Source organism: Fukomys damarensis, unplaced genomic scaffold (assembly GCF_012274545.1).
Source record: "Fukomys damarensis isolate Sample0158 unplaced genomic scaffold, DMR_v1.0_HiC HiC_scaffold_3, whole genome shotgun sequence".
Lineage (NCBI taxonomy): Eukaryota > Metazoa > Chordata > Mammalia > Rodentia > Bathyergidae > Fukomys > Fukomys damarensis.
Window position 1 is genome coordinate 9,420,404 of NW_022900915.1, and position 15,951 is coordinate 9,436,354.

The window sequence follows — 15,951 nt, forward strand, 5'->3', positions numbered from 1 at the left end:
AAAAAAAAAAAAAAAAAAAGAACAGTAACTCATACACTATATAGATTGAGATTAGAGTATCTTCTTGGGACTTGGACTCCTTAGTCAGATACTCTTAAAAATGTCTTTTTTAAGAAAGCTATTTCCACTATGTAGCTTCCAGGCTAATCCTCTATGGAATGCACTGTATGTTAGAATTGATGTGTCTCCATCTTGCTGCGGGATGCTTTCATGTTTTCACCTGACCACTGCAGGTGGAATCAAACCTCTGGCCAGAGTTTCATGAGTTTGCGCAACATAGTAGCATAAGATGTCTCTTTAGTTTTTCAGAATATTTTTCCCCATTGGTAAAATGAGGTTGAAGGGCAAACACAAATATTCCCTAAACCTATCCACTGCTAGGTGTCATGCTTTCATTTGCGACAGAGGATAAAATATATATATTTTTAGAAATACTGGACAGTAAATTACAATGCACTATGCTATCTGCAGAGAGTGCTACAGAGATAGAGAGAGGAAAGAGCTGGATTCTGCCTCAGAAATTTCTCAGACTCTTTCTAGCTCTGTTACTCTTAGATACCAAGGCTTCAGGGTCTTTTCTTCTTGGTGCAGTTGGCCCAGAGCCTTCAGAGTCTCATCTGTGTCCAGCCCAATAGGGCTTTCCTGTCCCCCTCCTCAGATGGGGATGATGCTCCTCCCGCTCACATGTCTGACTTAGAAGTTTGGGCGGCACTGGGGAAGGACTGTGTGTGTGTCCATCCATCCCTCTCCTGAGCCAGCCGACAGGTAGGAAGACAATGGATTGGTCCGGAGGGGCTGAAACCTTAGGTTCTCACCACATCTTATTACCTAAAGAAATTCACTAAAGTTTTGCACCCAGGACTTGAAATCCTCCCACCTGGATCCAGGAAACTCATCCTGTTTTATCACCTGCCCCCTCTTTACCTCCTCCTGAGAATTAGAAACTCACTTTCCCCTTCTTGATTCTCATTTTCATCCTTCTTTTCTTTCTCCTTCCACATTCCAAGTACCTTTTGCTGAAGATGACTTCAGCAGAGATAAAAGCATCATTGATAAGGACAGAAAAACAAAGACCCATGGTCCGATAATCTTCAGCTGCGCCTGGATCTGAGGAAAGACCCTTAGCTCCGAGGACCTGCAGACATTCTGAGCATGCTGTACCAAATGAACAAACTGTCACTCATTCGCCCGCCCTCAGCGACAGAAAAATCCCATTCCACCAGGGACAAAATACCCGGAAGCAGCATTGTTAGTAGCTACGGCCACAGGGCCCCACCCTCCTGCCCTTCCTCACCTTCACATCCCCAGGGATGTCACAGAAAACAAAGAGTTGCCCTGGAGAGCCCCAAGGGTGGTTGGCACGAGGAGCCGGGAAACCTGGGGTGGGAGTCCAGGAATGGCAGGGCTGCCGGCCTCCGCTAGCTGGGAGGGGCTTAGTTGGGGGTGAGTGAGGGGGAGGAGGAGCTCCCGTCAGAGATCGCGTCTTCTGGTCTCTCCCGGCCTCCAGCCCTAGCTCACCACCAGCCCTCCCAGCTCACCTCACTTCAGACAGCCGCCACCTCCTGCCCTTCCTCAGGACTCGCAGGATCGTCAGCCATCAACCACCTCCTTCCCTCCCGTTCTTCCAGTCCCTTCTTCTCTTATTTTCTCCCTCCCTCCCTCCCTTCCTCCCTGCCCTTCCCTTCTGAATGTGTCCTCTACCGATTTTTATCCTTCCTGTATTTCTCCCTGGACCTCCCTTGAGGATTTTCGCAGAAGTCCTCAGTTCTTTCCTTCCCTCACTACTTCTCCTCCATCTGACACCCCTCACCGGACAAGCAGACTCACGACTCACTTCGCTCCTTGGTTACCTCCTGCCACCACTCTGCCCCCGACCCTGCTTTTTTTTATATAGATAACCAGCGATCTTCCAACAGCACCTTTTTTTGCTCGCACTGAGTTTATCAGCACTTTTTAAGTATACAGTACACATACGTTTATCACTGGGATCTTGTATCCTTACCTGTCAGATCTTGGTTCTATTTTTCCCCATACCCCTTCCCTCGCTTCCCCTCCACCCTTCCCTATTCCAACAGCATCTTTTAAGAAAAATCTTATTAAAGTTCTTCAGGGCATTAAAATTTAATAAAATTTGGATTATAAAAATTAATATTAAAAATACAGGTTGTTACAGAGAATTGAAACCCTAAAGAAACATATAGAGTAGAAAGTGAAATATCATCTACGCTCTTCTCCCCTAATGCCATTCCTGAGACCACCACTATAAATGGTTCGGTAAAAATTTCCCCAATATTGTGGCTTAAGGATTTATGAATCTGGGATCATTTCGACACACTCTTCTGTAACTGGCGTTTTCTTAAATACTATGCTTCAGATGCCTCCTCGTGAAACTCTATGTCCTCATTAAAGAATGCCACTTAGTAATCCGTTATACCACCATATAATTTCTTTATCTGATCTCCTTTTGATAAAATTGAGGTTGCTTTTATTTATTTCCTTGCATATTCATGGATGTACTCATTTATTTTTACTACAAACAACACTGCAATGAATGAATTCCTTGTGCTTGTATCTGCGCTAATCATCTTTGTTTCTGACACTTCTTGTGCCTACAGCTTCTGTCTTGGGTTCCTCTGTCTTAGCAGAGTGCTCACTTCTTGGAGCATGAGGACGCAGGTGCAAGTTCACCCCTTCTTGCTTCTGTCCAAAGTCTCGTCCTGAGATGACCACTTCCTACTCACTGTCCCATCCCTGCTTCCCCAGATCAGTCTCTAGGTGGCTTCATTTACACAGCCCTTAAGTATAGCAGGCCATGTGCTGGAGCAGACTGCATTCTGTGGGATGAAGAGTGGGCTATTTGCTAACAGCATCCAAGAGTGATAAAAGTCAGAAGCTCAGAAAATGAATGAACTTGTCCAGGGGACCAAGCTACTTAAATGAAGGATCAAGGACTTAATCTCAGGCCTACCTTGCTGTGTAATTCATGATCATAAACAGCCACCTTGTTGCACTGCCCTTAGGCTGGGGTTCTCAGGGGTCCCGGTGTATTTGCCTGCCCTTGCACCTAACAAATTGAGCAGTGGTAACTTCTTAACAAGCCTGTTTCCCTTCACCAGACTGGGTACTCCCTGAGGGCAGGCTCTCTACCTGTTCTTTCCTTTATTTACTGTTTCATACTTTTAGTACTGAGCTTGCTCTAGCTGGAGTGATGACATAGCTAGAAGGAAGGAACCGAAGTTTGCCTAATGAAGAATTCCAGCATCACCTGAACCAGATTAAAAGCCAGACCTCACCACCCAATAACACAGGCTCAGACTGAAGTTTTTTTTCTGCTAAACATTGAAATAAAACCCTCCTCCTCTGGGACACTCCACATTTCAGTTCTGGTCCTCTAAGGAGGGAACATCATCTCCTGCCATTTCCTAAGCTTCCTGCATTCTGTTTTTCTCCCTGATATGTGGCCCCTAAAGGGCCCTTGCAGACCTTGAATGTTTAGTACTGAACTGTCTCTGTGCCCAATGGCTTTGGAAGCTCATGCAGTTAGGGAGTCAGCGGCAGAGAAGCTGAGGCTCGAAGTCAGAACACTTGGGGTCCAGTTCTGGCTTTGCCCCTACCTGGCTGTGATGCCTTGAGTAAGTTGCTTCAGCTCTGCGATCCTCAAAATTCTCATAGAGCAGCATCTCTTTATGATCCGTTCCTGCTTTGGCCTGTCTCAATTCCAAGTCCTGCAGAAAGAAACCTCAGTTATAGAGCAGGGTCAGGTACACTGCAGTATTTTTTGAGCTATCTTGTTCTGTTGTGTAGAGTTGTAACTCTAGGAAGGGCGTTGTACTCCCTTCCCAATTCCTCCTCTTCAAAGTCCTTTACACAAGAATGTAGGTGAGCGGTGTGGATGCTTGAGGATTGGAAAGGGCTTCAAAAATAACCATCCAGCAATTGCAAAAAAGCCTTTCACCCAATTACTTATGGGGGAGGGATGTTTGGCAGTTTGGGGACCTAGGATTTCATAAAATTACAAGCTTCAGCTCTGGAGTTAGGCAGACTTTCTCTTACATCCCCACCTCAGCAATCATTTTAGTTCATCATCGAGCAAACATTTATTAAGTGCCTATTTTGTGTCAGGTACTGTGATAAGCTACTTTGCCTATGTTATTATATTTCACACTCACAGCCTTCACAGATGAGGAAACTGAAACTCAGAAGTGTGATGAGGTCACGTAGCTCCAAGTAACCAACTGGGAGCTTGAGTCCAGGTCTACTGATTGCACAGCTTTGATTCTTTCAGACCTTACTGTTCCTCTCACCTGAAGATCTACAATTTAGGTATTATTATTATTATTATTATTATTCCCATAATTAGGCATTATTGTCACATGAGGGTCTGAGGGTTTAAGTAGCACCATTTGGTCAACATCACAGAGGGCAGAGCTAGGACACAACATGGCCACTGACTGCTAAGTGATATATCTTGACCTCAACCTTTTGTTAAAGCGCCTGTGTGTTAGTTCATCCATGTGACAGGTTAACCAACCAGTGCACCTCTGGGAGAAGATGGTACAGTACAGTGGGAAAAACACTCAAGAATGTCCAACAGCTCAGCTTCTGGTCCTGCGTGCCCTGCATCAGGCACGCAACTTTCATCATTTCTGCTCTCTGAACTTGACCAGCCTTGCTTTCCTCACAGGGATATTTATTGTAAGAATCAACTGGTAGCATGGCCATGAAAGGACTGTATAAAGAGAAGCTAATGAAAGTAGAATAATCACAATCAGAGTCCCATTTCACCATTTTGATCCTTTAAGCAACCGGACAGCCTGCTGCTCATTCAGCCTCCGAGATGCTTGAGACATCATCGAATGGTCCAGGCCCTGTGACCCCGTGATAAAGCGTAAGGCAGGCTTTGGGCTCTGTCAGCTGGCATTCCTGTCTCACTCACTCACAGATGCCATATTCTGCCATGTGAGGCATTACAATGGCTGCCACTGTGACATAGTCATCCCAGAAAGGCTGGAATGTGACATTCCGAGTGAATTCAGGCAAGAGGAGGAGAAGAGAGAACATTTGTAAAGAGACAGCCCGGGACTCAGGAGAGGCAAGATAAAAGTTTGCTTGTTTTCTGTGATGAAAGTCCATGGGAGGTGTAGCTATGGATCTATCTCCCCATCTTATCATCCTTCAGGAAGCACCCATTTCCACACACCTGGGCTGTCTCACCCCAGGGCCTCACTCCAACCATTGATTCTAGCTGAGTTGGGGAGGGATCATACGCTGACTTACTGAGGAATTACTGAGGAAGGAGAGGAAGAAGGCTAGAAGTGCTATCTGTGGGTGAGCAGATGCCACAGGACAAGGCTTTCATCCCCTTTGTTTATGCAGGCCTTTGCTGTGTCAGTGTGGAGCTAAAGGAGGCTGGAGAGAAGCAGCCTTGCTGGTGCATGTTTAAGAGTGAGCATTCCTTACCTACACAGATTCCAGAGGCTGCTGGAGAGTGAGTCAGGAGAGCTCAGAGACATTGCCTGCAGTGGTAGGACAGGAGGGACTGCAGTGCAAACCACAGCCCCCACCCAAGACTCCTCACCTGGACCTTCTCCCACCCATGTAACCAGGACAACACTGGTGTCCCTCATGTTTACTAGTTAAATCCCTTGTTTTAGGATGGTACTAAAGAAGTACCTATAATCATGGAACTGAAGGCAAACATTTAGATGCTGAGAGAAAATGTCCCCAAGAGAAAGGACCTTCCCTGCTGGGTGAGTTGAAGATTTGGCTCCAGGGGCAGCTTTGCCACTGGCTTCTGTGAAAACTTGTCCAAGTGACTTGCCCTCTCTGGGACTTTATTTTATAAAAGGGTCTGGGGAATGGATCTAAGGTCCAAGTAGTCCGGTCAATAATCAATTTTTTGGTGTAGTACTGAAACCCTCATATCCAGGAGTTTTTGCTTCCAACAGAAAATTCCTTAGTAACTTTTCTTTAGTGTCCCAATCCCTTTTTCCTCTGTGCTGTAGAAGCCTTTGCTCCAAATTAAAAAAAATCACTGTGGATGTGGCGGTGCATGCCTGAAATCCTAGCACCTGAGAGGCTGAGGCAGGGGGATTACTGTGAATTTAAGGATATCCTGGGTTCCATAGTGAGTTTAAGGCCTGGATTACACAGTGAGATGGTTTTTAAAAACAACAACAACAATAACAAAAAGAAGAAAGATAAAGGAAGAAAGAAAGAAAGAAAGAGAGGGAGATCACTGTGGTCATTCTCGCTGAAGGGTGCTAGGAGAAGGTGATCCTCAAACACTATTGTCCTCCAGAGTAGAGCATGAATCCATCAGAGCAGACAGAGCCACAGACCCAGGCCCTGAGAGTGGAAAACCCCACAGTGACCTGGGCTTCCATCTCCAGGTCTGTGATAATTCCTCCTTATTCTGTAGTGATGCCAGTAAGTCAAGCTTCTCTTATGATTCTTATTCTCACACCAAAGGTGGTAACTTCCCAGTTTGTTGGTCATTTCTAACCTTAATGCAATGTCAAGGGTGAGACTTTTCTGGCCAATGCTGATTAAAGCCAGAGAAAAATTCCTACCCTGATGAGCTAAGCTGCCAGTTGTTTTTTTTTAAATTTAGAAGGGTCTCCAAAATGTTAGAGTTGAAGACATTCAAAGTTTCAAGTAATCATCAACATAGATATATAGCAGGTCAGAGAAAAGCAAAAGTCCTATAACCTCTGCTCCCATTTACCTCTACACACCTGTTGAGCCTGTGTCACTGACCTCCCTGCCTGTCTTTGTCCTTCTTTGGGTGTGCTCTCTGTTCATTTACTTATGTGGCTTCCTGAGCACAGGGACTATGCTCCTTGCATCAGGCACTATGCTAAAGGGTAGTGAAACAGAAGTTGGCTGTGATGCCTATGGTGATCCAGCCATGTGGTTGGGCAGAGAGACTTAGGAGCAGCTGCCCTGGGACGTGATGTATGCTGTGACAACATGTGTGCACCCTGGAATTTAAGGGAGCAGCTGATTCCTTCTGCCTGGGGTGACATCTGAGCTGAGCCTAGAAGATGAGGAGGAGTTACAGGTGGAGTCTGGGTGGGAGGAAGCTGGCACACCAGGCACGGGAAATGGCATGTACTAAAGCACCCCTTCTGTTTGTCTCTCTCCGTCACCCATTGTGAGTGACACTGTGGGCGGCAGTGGGTGAGAGATCACCGGGCAGGAGGCCAGGCAGGCAGGGTCAGTCCCCGGGAGGCTGCCAGGCTAAGGGAGCAAGGGAGTGCTGGCACACCCAAGATCTGACTTCCTACCTCCCAGAGGAGAGGAGGCCCACACCCTCCATCCTTCATTCCTCAGCGCACCCACCTCTTCCTACATCAGATCCTCAGTCCCAAGCCTCCAGCTCCAGCCCCTCACCATCAGTCACTGGTCACTATTAATAGTGCTCTTCCTTAACCTCTGCCCTCTACCCTTCAGCTTTACAGCTTCCATCCTGGTTCAAATCCCAGCCATCTCCTGCCTGGTTGGTTGTCAACAACCTGCTCATCAGTGCCTGAGATTCAGGTCCATGCTTCCTCACCATCTTGTGCATTCTTCCAGATGACTCCTTCTGAAGCCGCGTTTGGGTGACCATGCCCCTGAAATCTTCATGAGCACATTTCTTGAGATTTTACCATTTTCTTTGTAGAAACAGGGCCCCATTTGTATCCGCGGCCTGGTGGCCTACAGCTCTTATGTCTCTTTACTTACACAGAATCTCAGTCTCTTTCGAAGTGCACCACAGGGAGTTTTGGGAAATGCAGGGCAGTAGCACCGGCAGTGAGCTCTAAGGTACCTGTGCCAATCTGTCCATGTTTGTCAGTGGTGTGCGTTGGGGGTGGCACACACACAGAGAAAAAAATTGAACTTCATAGCAATTTGTCCCTTCTGTTATCTCAAGGAGATGTGATTTTAAAAGATAGCTTTACAGACAGCAACAAAAAGCACCTGCTCCTTTAGAGATCACTGAGAAACACTGTGTAGAGCGTTTCATTCACCATCAGTGCCTCTCCTCTTGGCTTCCTTCTACTCTGACAGCTCCTGGAGTTGCCTTTTTGGGAAATCAATTCCTCCTGTTTCTTCCTGGAGCATAGCTATCCAGTATACTCATGTGAGAAACAGCTTATTTTTAAAAATACACCTGCCATTCAGAACATCTGCCCTCTGACATTAAATTGGGACTCACACTTCAAGTTACTGTTTCTTTTATTTCTCTATATTATTTTTCCTTATTCAGCTTGATAATTTTTAAAATTAAAAAACAATTTATTGAAATATATAATACATAAAAAGTAGACTTATTTTCATTGTGTAATTTGATGATTTTTTATAAAGGTATATATTTGTTAAATTACCACCCTAATTAAAGTATAGAACAACTTTATTACTCTAGAAAGGTCATTTGTGTCCCTCTGCTGTTATTTCCCACATCCACCTTCAGCCACAGGCAACAGTTGATTTGTTCTGTTACTACAAACTGGTTAAATTCTTCTAGAATATTGTCTGGGTTCTTCTTGATGCCTGGCTGCTTTTACTGACATATTGTTTGGGATTCACACACAGTTTGTGTATACCAAAATTAAATATCCTTTTAATTGCCGGGAAGCACTCCATTGCATGTAGCACAGTTTGCTTATTTGTTCTCTTGTTGATGGACATCTGTCTGGGATCTATCCAGTTTTTGGCTACTTGACTGAAGTTCTCTGAACATTCATGTACAAATCTTTGGACAAATATTTTCATTTCCTCTGGGTAAATACCTAGTAGTAGAATTGTTGGGTCAATGGTGAAAATCATGTTTAACCTTATGAAAAACCAACATTAATCCACAGGCCATATTGTTTTTCTGATGGGAATCACATGGCTTATAATTGGACCTCAGTTTCAATTAATCTGGAGAACAGCTGCTTATCCAGCTGAATTTCATGTGGGATTTTTTACCTTAGGATCATGACCCAAGTGATGTTAAGACCTGCTGTGAACTGTGGTTTAAAAAGATTTTAAAATACTGATGTTGGAAGAATATTTGCATTAAAACATAAAAGCATATATAGAACGGACTCAAGGCTATCTTTATAAAAATGCACATTTTCACTCACATTTAATAACTGGTCTTTTTCATGGCTACAACTTGTCACAAGTGGCTGTAGTAGTTAGCATCCAGTTTGGGCTGTGAATAACAAAAACACAAAGAAACAGTGGCTCAAACTCTCCATGGAAGTGGTTTGTGGATAGTATGGAGTCTCCACAGTGGGATCCAGGCTTCTTCCAACTCTCTACCACTTCTAGAAGGAGTTCATGTCCTCCCCATCCAGGATGGCAATCTAAGAATTACATCCACAGTTTGGACAGTAGCAGGGAGGAGGGAAAGAAGGGATATTCCCCTTAAGGATACCAGAATTTGACTTTATTACATTTGCTTATATCTCACCAGTAGGATCTTAGTATATGGTAGAGCCTCCCTACAGAGACTCCTGGGAAATGTAGTCCCATTCCAACCTAAAATGTGGTGGGCACATTACTGAAGAAGTAAGGATAGATATGGGGGAGAAGAAACAATTTTTATTATATCAGCCTTATTGAAGTGTTAATGATAGCTATTCACAAACCATGTGCGTTCCTTACCATCTCCAGCATTTTGTAGGCTAATAATCTCAGCAAGAGTGGGCTGTGCTTGGGAACAGTGTCTTGTATGTGATATTGAAAAATAAGGTGAGAATTTTTACCCTGACATTTTAATTCCTCTGAAACATGGACACAGTTACTTTTCCAAACTCTTCACACTCTACTTTCATTCTTGAGGGTTCTATTTGAGCTGAGTGTCGCTAAACTCTAAATTTCTTCCCTCTCTGTCATTTGTCATGCTTGCCCCTTCACTTAGAAATCTTCTGTGGGTTCCCGGAACATGGGCTCCTTCCCCAACTCAGGGCTCTGGCACCTCTTCTCTCAAAGATATATATTTTCCACACAGCTTTTCATATAGTCCTCTCCCTTTTGCCATTTTGATGTCAGTTCAACTATGAAATGCTCAGAGAAGCCTTCTTAGGTCACCTTCTAACACTGTATCTTCACCATGCTCTGACCCTCCCCCATCACATTACCCTACCTTTTTTTCATAGCATTGTTCCTATGTGAAATTAATTTTTTATTCCAGGGACTCACCAGATTGAATGTACTGTGGCATTCTCTACCTGCTTTGGCATCTTCCCCTTTGAATGCTCTAGAAAAGCCAAAGCCTGCTGGCTTGCTTGCTGTTGCATCCTTAAGTTAATAGCTCATGAGTCTCATGTGACACTTCTTAAATTAAGAAATGATACAAGCTGGGGATTTAACTCAGTGGTTTTGTCACCTGCCTTGCATACACAAAGGTCCCAAGTTCAATCCCCATTACCACCAAAAAAAAAAAAAGAAGAATAGAATAGAATACCCCCTTCTCCCTCTCTAACCCTGTCAGCTCTTACTCTCAGTTTACTCAGTGAAGTGTGTTTTGATTGTTTTCCCTAGCTGTGGCATGTTTGCTTCTCATCATTCAAGTTGAAACTGAAACAGCATTCCTTGGAGAGGCCATGACTCTTGACTCTAGATCGTAAGGTGTTCCATTACTTTATTAGAGAATTGCACTCATTTTTTTTCCTAGGGTCCTTTCTATGACTTGCATTTTCTCTTTACCTATGTGTACATTTATTTTTTGTCTTTCTTTCTTCTCACTAGAAATCAAGCTACAGAGATGAAGAGGTTGATCTGGCTGGCCTACCTGCATATCTTGAGCCCAGCCTAATGTCTATATCGTAGGTTCCTCAGCAACTCTTGGATAAGCTGATGAATGCCCAATATCTTCTGTCTGTTCTGCTGACCTGGAGATTAGCGATCCTCTTGTATTATCACTAGCTGTTTTCTAGTCTCATTAAATTCAGCACCTACATGTCCTGTCCCACTCTTTTGTCAGCTTTTTGGAAACAGGGACCCTATGCCCTTCTCTGGTCCAACAAATTGGATTCTTTTTTTTTTTTAATCTTCATTAAGTTTATTGCTACATTTTAGGTATACAGTACAGTTACAGTCATCATTGAGCTCTTGTACCTTTACATAACTTATCTTGGTTCTTATTTTTCCCCATTCCCCTGCCCTCCCTTCAGCCCCTCCACCCTTTCCATTTTACAAATGGACCTGTTGTTTCCATGTTTTTCCTTTGCACATATTTTTTTCTTTTCCCCTTTTCCCTGGATTCTTGCAGCCCAATTTTCTGACTATATCCCAGAAATGTTAATAAGCACTGCAAGAGAACTGGATTCTATGATAAAAATTTTGCCTGGGATAAGGTGAAACTTAAATCATTTTCTTTTGCTTTCAACCACAGAAATTTATGAGGATTTTAATAGCTATTGCAGACTATAAATCTTAAGAGGGGAGTTAAAGTAGTCAGCAATGCCCAAACTTATTTGGACATTGAATCTGTTATTCTCTTGAGAAACTCATTTTAGGTATTCTAAGTGTTCAATGTGCCTATTTTCTTTCTCTACAGTTATTCATTGTTTACTCTTCTGCCTCTTTAACTTCTTCCAACTTCTTCCCAGTCAAACTCCCCGTTTTCAAAGAAACCCCTTTCCGGTGATCCTGACAATGATTTTCCACTTGCTGGGTGCAGGGTGCAGGAGGCCTTGTCTAGCCTCACTTGTCAGGATCCTCATTTAAAGCTCGTGAACCTCAGAATCTGGCAGGCTTAGCCTCAAAAACACACATACCTGGGGGTCTGATTTTCCACTCATGGGGCTTTGGAAGTGGAGCAATGAATGATGACTTTCTTCCTACGTATTTGGGGAGATGCCATCCAGATCTCAGACTATCTTGGGTCCATCTCTGGTCTGGAAAGTGGAATTGCAGCCAGTCAGGGGAGGTGAGAGGGATGTTGAATCAGCTGTCCGATTTCAGGTGGAGCAACAGGGGGTCTGAACGTTCTGCAAGCCCTCCTCAGCAGTGGCCTCCCGACGCTTTAATAGAAATGAGCGCCTGCCCCACTTACTGAGATGTCAGGCGTCTGGCCTGACTGATGGCAATATGTCTTGGCCCACTGTCTGCCTTTGGTGTGGATTGCACTGGCAGCGGCAGGATAATCAAATAATAGGACAAAGCAAAACAAACAAAACCTCACCCAAGCCTACCAAGTGAACCTCCACACAGCGTTAGGAAGATTTATTCTGAATTTGAAAACCAGCAGCACCAAACATAACTTAGAGATGACACTGTACAGAGAGTAAGATCGAAGTCAGGAGAGGAGTGGCCTGCCCAAGGCCACTTGATTGAAGTTGGGACAGAGCAGGCCAGTGTCTGCCTTCCTGATCTTTAAACTGTTGCTCTTTTAATTTCATCAATCCGTCTCAGAAAAGGATATTTTTAGAACACCGTACTTATTAAATATAGTTTTATGTTCTGTGACCCTGTCTTAAAAGCTTATGAGCCAAATGTTTTATATCCCCCTGAGAGACATAAATTAAATAGCTTATTCTATGTGTCCCCTAATTGATCTTACAGGTTTGTTTGAAGGCTCAATTCAGCTGTTAAAGAACAACATAAAATAACTGCAATGCATGGTAAGATGGAAGTATTCATACTGTCAGGACTCCTCTAGGTGGTCAGGGGCCACAATTAAATTCATTGAAGAATTTGAGGTTGGCAGAGCCGGGAGACCATTCATTGATAAAGACCTTCATTTCACGGGTCTGGAAACAGGCTGAGAGAGGGCAGGATCATCCTCAGGGTTGCATTATGGGTTAGTTATTGGCCTCATGTCTCTCAGGATAAGTTTCTTCCATTTACTACATCATTCAGCCTATTTAGAGTCCCAGGCCTGAAAGCAGGCCACTTATTCTAAACTTGTTTTGGTCACTATGGGGCCAAGCACAGATGAAATGGAATCCCACAGGAGTTAGGAAATGCTGTCCTTGGAACCGGTGGCCATGCATGCAAGATATTAAACCTCTCCTTGGGAAGAGAGAACTGAGGCCTTATTTATCTGGAACTTGGCTTCAGGCGTACGTCCCCGGGCAACACCCCAAGCCCCATTTTACACAGCATCCCTGTTACTGAAGAGTGCAGTTTGCATTTCTGCTGACTGTTCGTGCAAGTTGCCAGCAAGTCTCCCAACTGGGCAAGACGGTGGACTCACACTGATCAGCCTCTGCCGCCAACATGGTCATGTGGCATGGGCTCTTGGTGTCCCTGAACCTACTGCGGGCTGATGTTAGCTCTCCCTGGCACAGAGAAGCCAGAAAGGACAGCTGGGAGGGCCTGGTGCTTTCCTTTCTTAAACAGAGAGAGTGGCTGGAGGAAAGGACTTTTTTGTCAGTGGAATTCCAGACTTGGAAGCCATTGCAGGCCTCTGAGCTCTCAATTCTGTACTCGAAGAAATAGTTGTGACTGCTTCATCATTCTCTCATTAGTAAGTAGTTATCACACCCCTGGAATTCACCAGGCACTCCATATACTCTTCACTCACATGACTAATGCTGGCAAAGATCCTTGCCTACACACCGCCGCCGACAAGTGATCGGAGCTACAACTCAAGGTGGCACTTGTCACAACGGGAGGAGCTCCAAGGAGCCACTGAAAACATAGGTGAGACATTTAATGTAGATTGGCGATGGAGAGAGAAGTTAGTCACTAACTTCCCCAAAATACAGCATGATAACTAGTACCAAAGGCTAAGCAGGATTTATGATGTGAGCCCAGGGTGGGTGGATAAGAGCACTATACACAAAAAGACTGCAAAGGCAAGACCTTGGAGACAGGAGCCTGGTATAGTGAGGACCTAGGGAACATCTGGTGTGTCCGGACTGGAAAGAGATGGAGCAGAGAGACAGGCCGGACTATAACCCAGACAGCCATGAGAACAGGGTAGGGGTTTGGTCAAGGGCCTTGGAGAGAAGTTTGTAGATATATCTAGAGGAAAGAAATGAGCTGCCTTGTAAACTGGTGGGCTGCCAGGATTCAACAGGATTCCAGGCAAAGTTAGGTGCCTGCTCATTGGGATAGTAGAAAGGTGATTTGCATTGGCTATAAAGGACTTAGACCTTACTACAGGGCAGCTGATGCCAGCCAGGTGGGAGGAAGTAAGACTTTAAGCCTCTTGCCTGCCTCACTGGCACCTGTCATGTGCAGGAATGCTAAGATTATTATTTTGTTGTGAACATACATTCCAAAATCATTGCTCAAGCTCAAGACACATGATTGGGGTATTTTAATCCAGTATTGAAAGGGAAGAGGAGAAAGTCAGGATTTGGACTTCCTTGTAATTATGGACCAATTTTGCCTTGCCTTGCCTTCCCTTCCCTTCCCTTCCCTTCCCATCTTCCTGTCCCCTCATCTTCATGGGATACCCCTGGCCAAACAGACATTGAGGAAATACAGTCACAGATCAGTGAGACCTTTCCATTGTTGGATCTTTGAATTCCATAATATACTTTCAATATCAATTTAAAATTTTGACTCTGTGGTGAAGTTCTCCAGTTGGTCACTTTCTTTTTTGGAATGATGAACAAGTTTTTCGCAAGTCTATGTGTGATAATTTATTGTATATAAAGCCTGTGGATTGGTTCCTATTGTCTGTTTTTCCTCATGTCCTGATACTTGGTGTATAAGGTCCATCTGGTATACACGAATACAGGCAGTTAGAACTATTCAATCTAATTCACACTTAGCTGAGGTGAGGCCCTCAGGCTTGCTCTCCTTCTGCCTCAACTCCATGCTGAAAACGCGGCCCTCCGGTCGTTCTATGCCATAGCTTGAGGTGTTTATCAGAACTCTTTGCCCGTCCGTTCCATTTTTTGAGTCCCAGGCATGGGGACATTGCTGACTAATCCTCTGCTGAGCTCTTCAAACACTGGCTTTTATCCTCTTGCTCTGATAGTTTCAGCTTCAGCAAATATCCCAAAGGGAGAAACAGGAAGAAGCTTACCTCCTCTTCACAATCTTGCCCCTCAAGTCTTAGTTGCTTTTGATGGCTTCAAACAGTGTGTATTATTTTGTATTTTATACAGCTTTCTAGCTGTTCTTGTGGAAGCTACAGGCACAGAGTGGAGCCATGGACAGTTCAATCTTTTGTTTTGTTTGTTTTTGAGACAAGGTCTCATGTGGTGCAGGCTGGCCACAAACTGTGATGATCCTCTTGCCTCAGCCTCCCAAGTGCTGGGATTACAGGTGTACACTACCAGTGCTGGGCCATTCAATGTTGAAGGCCAGTGGTAGCTACTCTAACTGGGAAGTTACAGCGTTCTCAGGAAACCTTTTTAATAGCTTACCCTCTAGTCCATTTTGGCTCCTGGTTCTGGCCCTAGAGTCCCCAGAATTTGGATATATCACTTACTTTTTTTTCAGATGCTTATGTCCTTTCCTCAGGTCAAGAATCCTCTTATCTGGCTGGGGACTTGGATCCCCAGGGTTGGGGCAGACAGAGTAAAGGGAGTGGATAGGAAATGTTTAGTTCTCAGTGGAGTAGTGCTGTGCTTACATGGAACATTTAAAAGTATGTGGGTTTCTAAGATATTTTTCCTTTTGTTGCCATAATTGCTGGGAAGAAACTGTTAGGGCCAGGGATGCTCAGAATAGTTTGGCACGGAGTGAATTCTTTTGAAGGGCTCCAAAGTAATACTCTTCCATTAAGGAACATCAACTAGCACTCTAGATTGTACTCACTCCTATCTTCTCAAGGACCCCACCCCAGTTATTCTTTTGTCTCCTATATCTCCATTACTTCCTGCTCTGTTGGATCAGTTCCATGATCCATGATCATAAAAAGCAAACTCAAGTCTCCAGTTAAAAGCAATGGGAAATGGAATCAAGAACTCGATTTTTATCTTCTTCCTCTAGCTTACCATCTACTTTCTCTGCTCTCTTCCATAGACAATCTTCTTCTTCTTCTTCTTTTTTTTTTTTTTTTTT

At 44.2% G+C, this 15,951-nt stretch overlaps 1 long non-coding RNA gene across 3 annotated transcripts in view; it reads left to right on the forward strand.

Annotated features, from left to right (window-relative positions):
* LOC104864258 overlaps window positions 1–15,951 on the forward strand; it is a 56,678-nt gene that overhangs the window by 17,629 nt on the left and 23,098 nt on the right. The window contains exons 1-4 of one of the 3 annotated variants that reach the window (XR_002025453.2): window positions 5,659–5,750; window positions 10,522–10,603; window positions 10,729–10,805; window positions 12,547–12,605. The exons of 1 other annotated variant lie outside the window; for it this stretch is intronic. This is a non-coding gene — a long non-coding RNA (uncharacterized LOC104864258). Of the gene's footprint in view, window positions 1–5,658; window positions 5,751–10,521; window positions 10,604–10,728; window positions 10,806–12,546; window positions 12,606–15,951 lie in introns of those variants that run through there. One more of the 3 variants, XR_002025454.2, reaches the window with a different exon arrangement.